The sequence below is a fragment of the Cetorhinus maximus genome, chromosome 2 (assembly GCF_964194155.1).
Source record: "Cetorhinus maximus chromosome 2, sCetMax3.hap1.1, whole genome shotgun sequence".
NCBI lineage: Eukaryota > Metazoa > Chordata > Chondrichthyes > Lamniformes > Cetorhinidae > Cetorhinus > Cetorhinus maximus.
In genome coordinates, this window is record NC_135880.1 from 30,307,182 (window position 1) to 30,322,204 (window position 15,023).

The following is a 15,023-nucleotide window of genomic DNA, read 5'->3' on the forward strand; positions in this document are numbered from 1 at the left end:
GTAGGAGAGACTAGGACCCGAGGGCACAGCCTCAGAGTAAAGGGAAGACCTTTTAGAACAGAGATGAGGAGCAACTTCTTTAGCCAGAGAGTGGTGAATCTATGGAATTCATTGCCATAGAAGGCTGTGAAGGCCAGGTCATTGAGTGTATTTAAAACCGAGATAGATAGGTTCTTGATTGGTAAGGGGATCAAAGGTTACAGGGAGAAGGCGGGAGAATGGGGTTGAGATACTTATCAGCCATGATTGAATGGCGGAGCAGACTCGATGGGCCAATTGGCCTAATTTCTGCTCCTATGTCTTATGGTCTTATGGTCTTATGGGTAATGATAGTGAATGCCGGTCGCTCACTATTAACCACCACCCCCACAAAATCAGCCCAGTTAATTCAATTAATTAATCCAATTAACTCATCATGACCTACACTATACAAATTCATGCTGGCTGTCTCTGATCAGCTGGAAGTGTTCAAGGTCTTTACTCACCATTTTTAAATTTAGACTGTAGTGATTTCCCAACAACAGATGCTAGGTTAACTGCTCTATGATATCCTTGCTTCGGTCTCTCACCTTTCCTTCACAGCAGACTGACACGAGCAATTTTCCATTCCCAAATCAGGACAATTTTGGAAGATTATAATTAGGGAACATGACAGCTGCATGTTCTTATCTACATCCTTTAAAACCCTGGGATGGAGATGATCTGGTCCTGGGGATTCGTCACTCTTTAGGATGTAATGAATAATTCTATCTAAAGCTCACTGCAGAAGAACAGAACACTGCAGTCCACTTTAAGCCTGAGAAGATTTCAGGCGGGTAGTTGCGGGGGTGAATGTACAAAATTCTCACTGGCCTACATTTGAGGCCTGGTGTATTTTAATTCCCAGATCTCAACCACGTGCTGCAGGTCAGCTTCAAACAGCCAGAAAGTGACAGCTAGTTGATGGACAGAAGGGGAGGTTTGGGCAGCCAGGGGCTTTTAGCTGTCTACCTGCGGTCTCCGGCAAGCAGGAGGATTAAAACTGACTCCTGATATCACTATTGCAGGAAAATGACTTACTGCACAAACTGTTAAATAATTTACACACAATTACAACATTGCTCCTCCGACCTGGTACTACAATAGCTTTAGGAGCAATAAAAACCAATCATGTTGGCCTAATGTCGTTCATGCTGCATGCAGAAACTGTTCAACTGAAATTTGAGCAGAGCACTCAAATTACAAACTGTTGTCTGTGTAATATAGAGGGGTATGAAAAACTAGTCCAACCTGCTGGCTGTAAGTGAACTGTTAATAGCAAATTGATCAGATAAGAGAAGCAGGCATGTAAAATGAACAGGTAAGTCAGGTTAAAACAGGATAATGCTTCAGAGCACATTGCCATGGTATGAATCATAGAATCTTACAGCACTAAAGGAGGCCATTCGGGCCATTGTGCCTATGCTGGTCCTTTGAAAGTGTTATCCAAATAGTCCCATTCCTCTCTGAACTCGCTTTCACAGCCACATTTCCTTCCTCAGTGACTGTCTCCGTCTCCGAATTACATGCATTCCAACTGACGTTCCATCCCTCCCAGGATTATAGGTATCTCCAGGACATACAACGCTCCTCGGGCTGCTGTTCTCGCTGCATCCTGAGATCCACACCCATGCACCGCCATATGAGCACACTCAACCTCTCCCTCCAGCAGCACCGACTCACCCTATCTCAAAGCTGTCCTTGCCCCCAGTTTCATTTTAATCTTCGTCTCATCTGACACCTTAACAAGAAACTTTGCTAAGGAACGCAAGCCCCAACAACGCATTGATACCAACGCCCATCCAGGACCCTCCGCCCCTTCCCGTCCCTCTGACCCCATCCTGTCTTCTAATCCCAGCCCCATTCACCATATGTATGTATGTATTCACCATACCCCCTGATCTTCCTCTCTCTGATGCTGAATGTTCAGGGCTCAGGAAAGGGCTCAGTTTCATACCCTTACGCCCTCACCTCAATGAATTCCAGGCTCGGCACGATGCTGAACTCTTCTTCCGCCGCCTTCATGTCTGTGCTCACTTCTTTGGGCAGGAGTCATAGAGGTCTACAGCACAGAAAAAGGCCCTTCAGCCCATCAAGTCTGCGCCAGTCAAACAAGTACCTAACTATTCTAATCCCATTTTCCAGCACTAGGCCCATATGCTTGTAAGCCATGGCATTGCAAGTGCACATCCAAATACTTCTTAAATGTTATGAGGGTTTCTGCCTCTAACACCCTTTCAGGCAGTGAGTTCCAGATTCCCACCACTCTCTGGGTGAAAAAATTCTTCCTCACATCCCCTCTAAACCTCCTGCCCCTTACCTTAAATCTATGCCCCCTGGTTATTGATCCCTCCACCAAGAGGAAAAGTTCCTTCTTATCTACCCTTTCTATGCCCCTCATTATTTTATACACCTCAGTCATGCCCCCCCTCAATCTCCTCTGTTCCAGGGAAAATGGTAGACTGATCCCCCCGCTCAACAGATCCTTTCACCCGCCTCCAGTATTCCCCTTCCACCTGGACCCCTCCTTCTGGCCTCTTATCTGCTCTTGATCTTTTCATTGAGAACTGTCGACGTGACATTGGCCCTCTCAATTTCTCTGCTCCTCTCACCCACTCTAACCTGTCTCCTTCTGATCTTGCCGCATTCTGTTCTCTCAGGTCCAGCCCTGACTTTGTTATCAAACCCGCAGACAAGGGTGGTGCTGTTGTTGTCTGGCGCACTGACCTCTACCTCGCAGAGGCTGAGAGCCAACTCGCAGACACTTCCTCCTACCTCTCCCTGAACCATGACCCCACCACTGAACATCAAGCCATTGTTTCCAGGACTGTCATTGACCTCATCTCCTCTGGAGATCTTCCTTCCACAGCTTCCAACCTTATAGCCTCCCAACCTCAGACAGCCTGCTTCTACCTCCTCCCCAAAATCCACAAACAGGACTGTCCTGGTAGATTGATCATGTTAGCCTGTTCCAGCCCCACAGAACTCATTCCTTCCTATCTTGACTCTGTTCTCTCTCCCCTCGTCCAGTCTCTTCCCACCTACATCTGCGATTCCCATGATGCACTACATCATATCAACAATTTTCAGTTCCCAGGCCCCAATCGCCTCCTCTTCACCATGGATGTTCAATCCCTCTATACCTCCATCCCCCACTGGGATGGTCTGAGGGCTCTCCGCTTCTTCCTTAAACAGAGGCCTGAACAATCCCCATCCACCACCACTCTCCTCCGTCTGGCTGAAATTGTTCCCTCACTGAGTAATTTCTCCTTAGACTTATCTCACTTCCTCCAAATAAAAGGTGTGGCTATGGCTACCCAGATGGGCCCCAGTTATGCCTGTCTCTTTATGGGGTATTTGGAACATTCCTTGTTCCAGTTCTACTCAGGCTCCCTCCCCACAAATCTTTCTCCGATACATCAATGACTGTTTCAGTGCCGCTTCATGCTCTCATCTGGATCTGGAAAAATTTATTAATTTTGCTTCCAGTTTCCACCCCTCCATCATTTTCACCTGGTCCGTCTCTGACACGTCCCTTCCCTTCTTTGACCTCTCTGTTTCAATTTCTGATGATAGACTGTCCACCAATATTCATTACAAGTCCACCAACTCCCACATCTACCTCGACTACAGCTCCTCACACCCCGCTTCCTGTAAGGACTCCATCCCATTCTTTCAGTTCCTTCGCCCACGTCACATCTGTTCCGATGATGTCTCTTTCCAAAACAGTGTTTCTGACATGTCCTCCTTCTCCCTCAACCGAAGTTTCCCACCCACGGTGGTTGACAGGGCCCTCAACCATGTCTGACCCATCTCCCATGCCTCCGCCCTCACACCTTCCTCTCCCTCCCAGAACCATGATAGGGGCCCCTTGTCCTCACTTATCACCCCAACAGCCTCCGCATTCAAAGATCATCTTCCACCCTGTCCACCAACTCCAACATGATGCCACCACCAAACACATCTTCCCTTCAACCCCCACCTCCCCCCCCCACCCACCACGTTGGCATTCCATAGGGACCGTTCCCTCCGGGACACCCTGGTCCGCTCCTCCATCACCCTCTACACCTCAACCCCCTCCCACAACACCTTCCCATGCAATCGCAGAAGGTGCAACACCTGCCAATTTACTTCCCCCCCTCCTCACCGTCCAAGGGCCCAAACACTCCTTTCAAATGAAGCAGTGCTTCACTTGCACTTCTCTTAATTTGGTCTACTGCATTTGCTGCTCCCAATCAGGCGAGCATCCCGACTTCAGACCTCGTATTGTACGACAATTAAAGTTGTTAAAGTTCCAATTGTCCCTGATTTTTCATGGTCATTCCAACCTTACAGTTGGCAGACAGGCGAATCTGCCAGGCAGACTTTGCATTTTTGATGAAACCTCATCCAAGGGCAGGATGAGGTTTCTGTTATTAAATTTAAAAAAAATAAAAATATATGTACAGAATTTTCATCATGTATATGTTCAAGTGAATAATTGTGATGCATGGACATTTTTTCCTGGTTTTTAAACGCTTTATTTATTGGTTTCAAAGTCTTCAGCTGCCTAAGGCAGCTCTCTGCCTTCAGGGGGCTTTCATTCAGCACTTTCCCACACCTGCGCTGACTTCAGCGCTCGCCCTCCTCCCAGCCAGTGAGCCAGCGTGAAATCGCGGCCGGGGGCCAATCGAGGGCGGCGGTCCATTCCCTGGCCACTCCCGGGCCCACCAATCGTGCCCATGCGCCAACTTGAAAATCCTGCCAATGAGGAGTCCTGAATCTAACAATTTAGTACAGCAGTAATGCGACGTAACACAATGGACAGTGTCTTCAGTGTGAAGATGGGACTTTATTTGTTGCTCCGATGTTATTTTTTGCTGTGCACCATGTAAAACTCAAGCCAAAGTCTGTAAACAGTGTCCAGCAGAAGGGAGTCTGGACAATACGCAACAATAATTTAACCACATTATCAGTCATATTAAATATAAATCTGATACTGTATTGGATTTGAACAAAATTAGAAAATGTCACTTCACAGAGATATAATCAGGTAAAAATTGACACTGAGTCAAAGAAAGAGGTACTAGGAGAGTGAACCTATGAAAGAGGGTCTTAAAGGAGGAGAGGGATGTAGAAAGCCAATGTGGAAAGCCAAAGAGGTTTAAGGAGGAAAGTCCAGGGCTTGGACAACTTAAGGCATGGACACTGGTCAAGGGACAAGGGGCCAAATTTGGAGGAATGCAGAGGTTTTGAAGGGTTGTGGGGCTAGCGGACATCACAGCAATAGGTAGGGGGTGAGACCATGAAGGAATTTGAACATAAGGATAAGATTTTAAATGAGAGGAGTCGGGGATCAAGCCACTGTAAATCATCAAGTCTCTGAATGAGTTAGCGATTATGGATGGTACATGATGAGAGACCGGCCAGGAGATCATTGGAATTGTGGAGTCTGGATGTGGCAAGAGCATGGATGATGGTTTCAGGAGCAAATGGGATAAGCTGAGGTGGAGACAAAGCAACACAAGGCAAGCCTTGTGATGGAGAGTGTTAAGCTTCTTATAACCAGATGGTGAAGAAGGAGACTAGAAGTCAATCTTTACTCAGTTTTAGATTTATTCACAAAGTGAGACATTACAAATATATAGCCCCTAACTCTACAACCCAGCACCAGTGTCGATAAGTGTCTCTTTATACTCTTTTGAGTAGGTGTTTCTTTATATGTGCACAAGTCACTATCCAATGAGTGCCCCCCAATTGTAGACATGTAATCTTAATTTATACATACAACAGAAAGGGTATAGAGTCACAAGCTCCACTCTGCATCAAATAGTTGTGAACCATCAGCTTCACAGTTACTGAGGAGGGGGATGGAATCAATGGCAAGGCTTTTGTGGTGGACAGCCAAAGGTGATGGCTTCAGTCTTACCAACACTTAACTGGAAGAAATTGATTTTCATCTAAGGCTGAATGGCGGTCAAGCTGCCTCTCAAAAATAATTTAAAACTTCGATATTTTGGTTCCATTTGGCTGTACAGCCAATAAAACATGAGTGCCAAAATATCAATCATACTTCATGTGATTTCATATTTACATATGAAAGGGCTTACTACCCAAGACAGGTGATGGCTTTGGTCGCCCTTTAAAAATTGCATTAACCAGGCAGTAAGTTTTCAGAAACAATTTGAGACCATTACTGCCTCATTGAAAACAATTTAAAATGAACCCCAGAGGTTCACCTTTGCTGTAATTCCAGTGATTGTTTGACGTCAGTTTCCTGGGGTGACACAGTATGTACAGTAACAGTTGCTGCACTTTCACCCAGCAACAGTTTGAGATTTGGTTGCCAATAGTACAAGCCCTGTGTCCCCACTCCTACCCCTGAAATAAGACTTTCCAAGGTAAGGATCACTGAGGTGATGCCATCTCCAGATGGCATTGATATAGCGTCCTAAAATATGGGAGCTTTCTGGGAGGGTGAGGCTGTTATTTCTGGGAAAATAGTATGGTGTGGCATTTTAGGTATGTTGGTTCAGCAATCCTCCTTGGAACTGCATGGGCAGGGCATGTTGCACCATGTGATGCTGTTCTTTAGTATATTCTGATTAATGTTCTACTTATTGGCCAAACTTGCAAGAACTGAGTGTATTAGTATAAATCTTGACCTGGTACATCACATAAGACCATAAGACACAGGAGTAGAAGTAGGCCATTCGCCCCATTCGCCCCTTCTCCACCGTTCAATGAGATCATGGCTGATCTGATAATCCTCAACTCCACTTTCCTGCCTTTTCCCCATAACCCTCGATTCCCTTACTGATTAAAAATCTGTGCATCTCAGCCTTGAATATACTTAATGACCCAGCCTCTACAGCCCTCTGCGGTAAAGAATTCCACAGATTGACCACCCTCTGAGAGAAGAAATTACTCCTTGTCTCTGTATCAAATGGGCAACCCCTTAATCTGAGATTATGCCCTCTGGTCCTAGACTCTCCCACAATGAGAAACAAACTCTCAGCAGCTACCCTGTCAAACCCTCTAAGAATCTTATATGTTCCAGTAAGGTCGTCTCTCATTCTTCTAAACTCCAATGAGTACATTCTTCCAACTTCTCCTCATAAGAAAATTCCTCCATACCCAGGATCAACCTAGTGAACCTTCTCTGGACTGCCTCCAATGCCAGTATATCTTTCCTTAGATAAGGGCACCAAAATTGTTCACAGTGTTCTAAGTATGGCCTAACTAGTGCCTTGTATAGTTATAGCAAGACTTCCTTATTTTTATACTCCATTCCCTTTGAAATAAAGGCCAACATTCCATTTGTCCTCCCTATGACCTGCTAGCTTTTTGTGAATCATGCAAGAGGACCCCAAATCCCTTTGTGCTGCAGCTTTCTGCAGTCTTTCTCCATTTAACTAATGTGCAACTCCTCTATTCTTCCTGCCATTGTGCATAACCTCACATTTTCCCACATTATTTTCCATCTACCAGGTTTCTGCCCACTCACTTAACATGCCTATATGCCTCTGTAGACTTTGTGTCATCCTCACCACTTGCCTTCCCACCTATTTTTGTGCCATCCGCAAACTTGGTGATAGTACATTCACTTCCCTCATTCAAGTCATTAATATATATTGTAAATAGTTGTGGCCCCAGCACTGATCCCTGTGGCACTCCACTAGTTACAGGTTGCCATCCTGAAAATGCCCCCCTTATCCCAACTCTCTGTCTTCTATTAGTTATCCAATCCTCTATCCATGCTAATATACTACCCCAACACCACGGGCTCTTATCTTATTAAGTAGCCTTATGTACAGTACCTTATTGCCTTTTGGAAATCCAAATATATTACATCTGCTGGTTCCCCTTTATCTATCCTGCTTGTTACCTCCTCAAGGAATTCTAATAAATTTGTCAGGCACGATTTCTCCTTCTTGAAGCCATACTGACTCTACTTGATTAGATTATGTAATTCTCAATGCTCTGCTATTACATCCTTTACAAAAGGTTCTAACATTTTCCCAATGACAGATGTTAAGCTAACTGGCCTATAGTTTTTGTCTCTCTCCCTTTTTGAATAAGGGTGGCAGTTTTCCAATCCTCTGGGACTTTTCCAGAATCTAAGGATTCTAGTGCATTCACTATCTGTGTAGCTACTTCCTTTAATATCCTAGGATGCAACCCATCAGGTCCAGGGGACTTATTGGCCTTTAGCCCATTAGTTTCCCGAGTACTTTTTCTCTAGTGATAGTTATTTTATTTATTTCCTCCCCCACCCCACCTTTTGCCCCTTGATTATTATTTTTGGAATGCTATTAGTGTCTTCTACCATGAAGACTGATGGAAAGTATTTATTCAACTCCTCTGCCATTTCCTGGTTCCCTATTATTATTTCCCCAGCCTAATTTTCTAAGGGGCCTATGTTCACTTTGGCCTCTCTCTTCCTTTTTATATATTTAAAGAAGCTCTTACTGTCCATTCTTATATTACTTGCTAGTTTACCCTCAAAGTTTTTTTTGTCCCTCTTTATTATTTTTTGGTCATTTTCTGTTGGTTTTTAAAACTTTCCCAATCACCTGGCTTACCATTAATCTTTGCCACATTGTATGTCTTTTCTTTCACTTTGATACTATCTTTAACACCCTTGGTTAACCATAGTTGGTTTATCCTCTTCCTATCTAGACTCCTTCTTCCTCACTGGGATATATCTTTTTTGTGAGTCATGAACTATTTTCTTAAACGTCTGCCATTGTTCATCAACCATCTTTTCTGCTACACTCCTTTCCCAGTCTACTCCAGCCAATTCTGCCCTCATTCCTTTGTAATTACCTTTATTTAAGTTTAGCACAGTTGATTCTGACCCAAGTTTCTAACTCTTAAACTGAATGCTAAATTCTACCATGTTATAGTCACTATTTCCTAAGGGATCTTTTACTCTGAGATCATTTATTAAACCTGCCTCATTAACATTACCAGATCCAAAATAGCATGATCCCTGGTTGGATCCGCAACATGTTGTTCTACGAAACTGTCCCGATTACACTCTGTGAATTCTTGCTTGCGGCTACCTCTGCCAATTTGATTTTCCCAATCTACATGAAGATTAAAGTCACCCATGATTAATGTACTGCCTTTTTTACATCCACCATGGCCTCTGAAGTCTCTTAGCGTACAATGTCAATCATGACCATCTCAAAAGCAATAAGATCTCCAGAATGAGTGGTACTCAATGAACAATCCTTTGTCATGTTGATGTAGCACTTGCGAGTTTGTACTTTCTTGTAAGTTCATCAGATATGGATGACACTGTCAAAGCCACATTTCCATTCCTAGCTGTTTTCCTTGGCGGTAGAGCTTGCATGGACACAAGGTGCTGTTGAAGTAACCTGGGTGCTATGCACCAATCACAAGGCACTGACAGCGGAGGGGTCCAGTGGAAAGGGCGCTGATCAAGGGGATTATTTGGAAGTTGTGGAGCTCTGTAGTGTTAACGCAGTCAACCTAGGTGAATGGTGAGTATTCCATCGATATAGTGCCCAAATCATTTATTAAGTAAATAGCGAAGTGTCCTTAGATTTAGTACCTGTAAGTATGATGCTTTCCCTTCCTACGATTTGTTGTATGCTGTCCCTGGTTACATTGTTCTTATATGGAGATGGCCCACAACTCTTAAAAACAACACTTGTCTTTGCTAGCCCTCTTCCAGCAGCACTCGTTAACCAAGGCTTGCATAGGTGCTTCCTGCAGTAATTTCCTTCAAAGTTAATGAATGTAACAGCTTTAAGGGCAACCAGTATCCCTTTAAAAACTGTCGACAATGCACCTCTTGGTGGCAGGGCGGTATCAGCATATAGGACACTGTGTTGTCAGAAGTGCCAAAAATTTGCTTAAATGAGCTAGCCCGATATAGAATGTGGTCAGAATTCTGTGCTAAACACATGCACAGCACTCAAGCAGTCCGGGGCCATGTTAACTGATCATGTGTTTAACATGTGACATTCTAAAGGTGTTTGTCGATGCTCTGTTGGTAGGGCTCTCACCTCTGAGTCAGAAGGATGTGGCTCAAGTTGCACTCCCGAGAGTTGAACAAAATCTAAACTGACAGTCTGATGCTGGACTGAGTTCCACTGGTACTATCATTTGGATTTGGGTTTGAAACATTAAACTGAGGGCCCATCTGCCCTCTCAGGTAAAAGATCCCACTAGCCAATGTTCCAGGGCAGGACAAAGAAAACACTTCAAAGGTACTCTGAAGCTCTCCTTGAAGCACACCACACATTGGCCTTAATGACTGGGAGGAGCTTGCTACCAATCACTCTGAATGGTGACAAATTGTCCATCAAACTGCGTCATGCTTTGAGCCCCAACACCTTAGCGATGACGCAGAGCGCAATCAGAAAATGGAGCAAACCCCCCAGGGAGATTAAGGCAAAATACCGCAGATGCGGGACATGTGAAACAAAAACAAAAAATGCTGGAAAAACTCAGCAAATCTGACAGCATCTGTGGAGAGAAAGACAGAGTCAAAGTTTTGAGTCTATATGACTCTTCTTCAGAGCTAAAGGGAAGTAGAAATGTGATGAAATGTATACTGTTTAAGGGAGGGGGTGGTGGAACAGGTGAAGTGGGATAGAAGGCCAGCGATATGTGGAGGCAAAGGAGAAATTGCAAAAAGATGTCATAAAGAAAAGGTCAAAGGGGTGTTAACGGTGGTGTTACTGGATGAAGGAGGTGCTAATGGTGACATTAAGAATAGAAAGCAGAACGTGATAATGGCCGGACCAGGGTAAGCACTTTAGAAAGAACAACATGAGCAAGTGACAGATGGCCCTAGTGGGGGTGGGGTGGGGGAGGGGACGGTGGTGGGGAAAAAAATTCGAAAATAGGCTAAAAGCTGGGATAAAGCAATGAATAAAAATGGAAATAATTTTTTTTTAAACAATAAAAATAAGTGGGGAAAAAAATTTAAAAAATAAAAATGAATATTGAAAAAAGGGGAACAAAAACTCCCTGCCAGGGAGTTTGTTGGGGCCATGGAGGCTGCTTTCACTGCCTGTGGCTCCCTCTTTGGGTCATCGAGGCTCTGGCTCAAATGGCCTCTGAGCTGCCTCTTGCGAAGTGTCTCCATTTAGCCGGCAGCCTCCCCATACAGCAGCAGATTGTCCCACCCTTGCCAAAATGTCAACTGCCCCATAAAATGGCCCCATAATTCTGCCTTTAATTGTGTTAATCAGTTGCCTGCCTCCTTGCAGAGGGCAGGTTCCCTATACCCAGTCCCACCACTGGCAAAATTCCCCCGACAACTGGGCTGTGCTGGGGTGCTGACCTGACATGGATTCCTGCAATTTTACTTCCCCCCCCCACCCATCCCCACCAACACTCAACCCGCCTCCTGGGGTTGGCCTATATAACTGCAAGTCTTTCTTTTCTTTACCAGGAAATGTAACTGTATTGATTAATATAACTGATTAATTACAAGTTATAATCAAAATAAATAAAGTAGCTGTTTGTGTGACCTGTCATTAAGGCAGCTGTGTAGTCACTGAATAGCGCTTTGCATACATTGAATTCTTAGCTCCTATTTTACAAAGACATGCCAATAAAAGCATGGCAATTCATGTTTGCATGAACCATTAACCTGAATCTGCTGGGATTAATTCCACATGGTTTAGCACATTACTGTGCAAAGCACAGATTAGCATATAGAGGTATTCAGTTTCAGTCATCCTTAGAAAATGTGAAGTTGTAAGTGGCCTCCTATCATTGTGTAATACAGTGTGAAAAGACCAATGGAGTCAAATCATCAGCATTACACAAGCCAAATTCACAGATGCTTGGCTTATTAAAAAGATCATATGAGGTGAAACTTTTTGTTTTTTTGGTCCAGTACTTCATGCTCGGTTAATGATCACAGCTGTGTTCGCTGAGGTTTCATCTTCGATTGTGCAGTTAAAGTCTGGACTGGGTTTGAACTCACTGACCCAGAGCCGCTGAGCCACAGCTGTACAGCAGGTAGAAAGATTAAAGTGCTGCACAGATGATTGCAATATTAAGGTGCTAACAAGACTTAACTATAGCCTTCAGACAAGAGCTCAGTAGGTTTACCGTAGAAGATGGTTCATTATAGCTTCCTGAGTTACTGCCATCGTCTATTGTTTTTATATTTTGTCAGTCAATTCCACCCCAGGATTCAAATGACCATTCTTATTAAAGTGTCAGGCATCCTACTACATATCATTGTCAATAGTTATAAGAGAAATGGAAAATAATGGCAGGTTGTGGCTCTCGATTGAGGTAGTTTGTGTACTGCAACAAGTGGTAGAGAGGAGCTTAAGCAGGCAGGTCGAGCATGTGCTCAATGTTTGTAGCTGGAATCTTCTATTCTGGAGTCTAAGTTCAGTGGTGGGTGTGGAATGAGAGTGATTTCCGCTGTGGGGCTGATGTGCGATCTTGCGTTGTTCATCTCATTCCATATGCATCTGCGAGGAGCTCACCGATTCTTGCAGTGGGGTGGGCAGGAAGTCGCCATCCCCACCGTTACCTCATGGGACGGAAGATCTGGCCGTCATATTTAAAGGGCACCCGACAGCCTGCACCATGCCTTCCGCCTTTGCGCTGCCTCTGCCCCACCCTTCCCCGCTAACCCTTCCTCCTTCCTTGGCCATCCTCCGTGCAACTCATGCTGCCATCATCTGGTCACAAGCATAGGCTGGCATTTACAGACACTCGCCAAAGAGGACAACGCAGTGGCAACTCACCGTTAATCATGGAAGAAGCCTACCTCACCAGTTGCGCACCACTTATATGCAGCCATGAATGCGAACATCCTAATTTCTTGCTGGCAGGGAGGGGAAGCTTAATTCTGGTAAGATGGCCTTTTAATGAGCGTGCATGACATGTTAATGCATGCAAAAGGGCTTTCCGACATTGGTTGTCGAGAGACTCAACCCGCCTTTGACCAGCCTTTAAAGCCCTGAGAACATAATTCCTAAAGCTCATCCTGCAGTTGGGAAACTGATTTTTGGCCTCGCGCCAAATTAAGCTTCCTCCACCCACCAAGCTTCCCACTGCTGACAGCACGGGAAGATACCGCCCAGTATTTTTCTCATATACCCATCAGCCTGTTCAGTATTAGTGGAACAGATGTTTCCTGACAGTGCACTCTTTTCGCCATATATGAATCCCTTGGTGTCTTTAAACCCACTCCTGCCATTGTGCTTTTTAAGCAGTGTAAATATTTCCATGCTTCACTTTATTCTGATGCCCTCTATATTGAGACATGTAGAAATATACAACAACAGAGGAAAATGGTGAGAAAATAAGTGACAGATGAAAAAGAGACAGAAAGTGTAAGGGCATTGTTAAACAGCAGGTACCTGCGTCAGGTCAGTTAACTGTAGGGTGCAATGTGCAGCTGGGAGACCCAAGTTGGTCACACCTTGCATTCTACTCAATGAATTTCAAGCAGACAGGTGCAACAAGTTAAATTTTAACATCAGAAAAAATAATCAGATGCAGTAAAGGATAAGAACTAGTTTGTGAAGCATTTTTAACAATGGCATCGCACTGGACTCAAGTTATAATGTAGATGGTGTAAAGCCCAGGCAGCAGGAGATAAGCTCCTGGAAGCAAACTCTGGACTTGGCTCGGATTGCCTCTCTTGTTTTGATGCATACCTGAAACTGCTTCATATCAACACAAATGGGATACCATAGTAACAGAGTGAGACAGTAAGTGAGGAGTTAAGACAGGTGACGCAGAAGCAGAGAAAAATATTATGGTCTGGACTGAACTGCTTTTCTCTAGTTATATTAAGGAGTGTGGTTTTAACAACATTGTTGTGTTATGCTTCACTCAGTTCTGGGCTTTTCACCCTTTTGTTTCCTTCCTGTAAAATTGAATGTATGATAATCAGAAGCAATTTATTCTACATTTACTGCCTGAAAGAAATTATATTTCTTACGCTGTATTGCGCCTGAATGTTGAATTATGTTCAGCTCACACCCTGTGATACTAAACAAACCCTGATACACTCAATTTAAAACAACTCAAGTTTGAGGAGAGAAAGTTGTCAGGCTACGGCGAAATTTCAGGGGAGTGAGATGAATTGTTTATAGCTTTCAAAGAGCTAGTACAGGCACATTGGGCCAAATGGCCTCCTTTTGCAATGCATGATTCTATGACAGTTTTGTTAATGTTAAAATTGCTGAGCTGGATTTTTTTTTTAATTCATTCACAGAATGTGGGCTTCGCTGGCTGGACCAGCATTTTATTGCCCTTGAGAAGGTGGTGGTGAGCTGCCTTTTTGAACCGCTGCAGTCTATATGGTGTAGGTACACCCACAGTGCTGTTAGGAAGGGAGTTCCAGGATTTTGACCCAGCGACAATGAAGGAACGGCGATATATTTCCAAGTCAAGATAGTGAGTGGCTTGGAGGGGAACTTCCAGGTGGTGGTGTTCGGCAATACAACATCATCATGCCAGTCTCCAAGATTACAGGAAGCAAGAAATGTGGAAATTGGAAGCCCATCCACCATTTTGAAACTTTATTTTCAAATAAAGTTGCAAATAATTGATGGAGTGGTTTTAAAGATTCTTTTTGCCAATGACTGTATCTGCTTTAGATATTTTCATACATATTGGAAAGGGGATCAAAAGTTACGGGGAGAAGGCGGGAGAATGGGGTTGAGAAACTTATCAGCCATGATTGAATGACGGAGCAGACTCGATGGGCTGAATGGCCTAATTTCTGCTCCTATGTCTTATGGTCTATGGTCTAAGGTCTATATCGAGGCTGAAGTTATCTCAGCTGCAGTGAACGTGATTTTTTTTTTAAAACTATAGTTGGTTTAAGTTATTAAACTTTCCTCTCTTTGTTGTTTTAGTTTGACCGGAGTGCAACCTGATTTTAATGAGCTAGCTGTTTCAGATGTTTTATAACATAACAATTTACACTGTCAGGCAATACCTGCCACACCTTATTTCACACTTGGTAAAAAGCCAAGCCAACATTATTTTTAACTTAA

The 15,023-nt window shown here is 44.0% G+C and overlaps 1 long non-coding RNA gene across 1 annotated transcript in view; it reads left to right on the top strand.

Annotated features, from left to right (window-relative positions):
- The window catches only part of LOC144690204 (uncharacterized), a 46,221-nt gene extending 31,708 nt beyond the window's left edge, over nucleotides 1–14,513 (top strand). Inside the window, exon 3 of the long non-coding RNA XR_013578810.1 lies at nucleotides 14,237–14,513. This is a non-coding gene — a long non-coding RNA (uncharacterized LOC144690204). The remainder of the gene's footprint in view (nucleotides 1–14,236) is intronic.
- The last annotated feature ends 510 nt before the right edge of the window (nucleotides 14,514–15,023 follow it).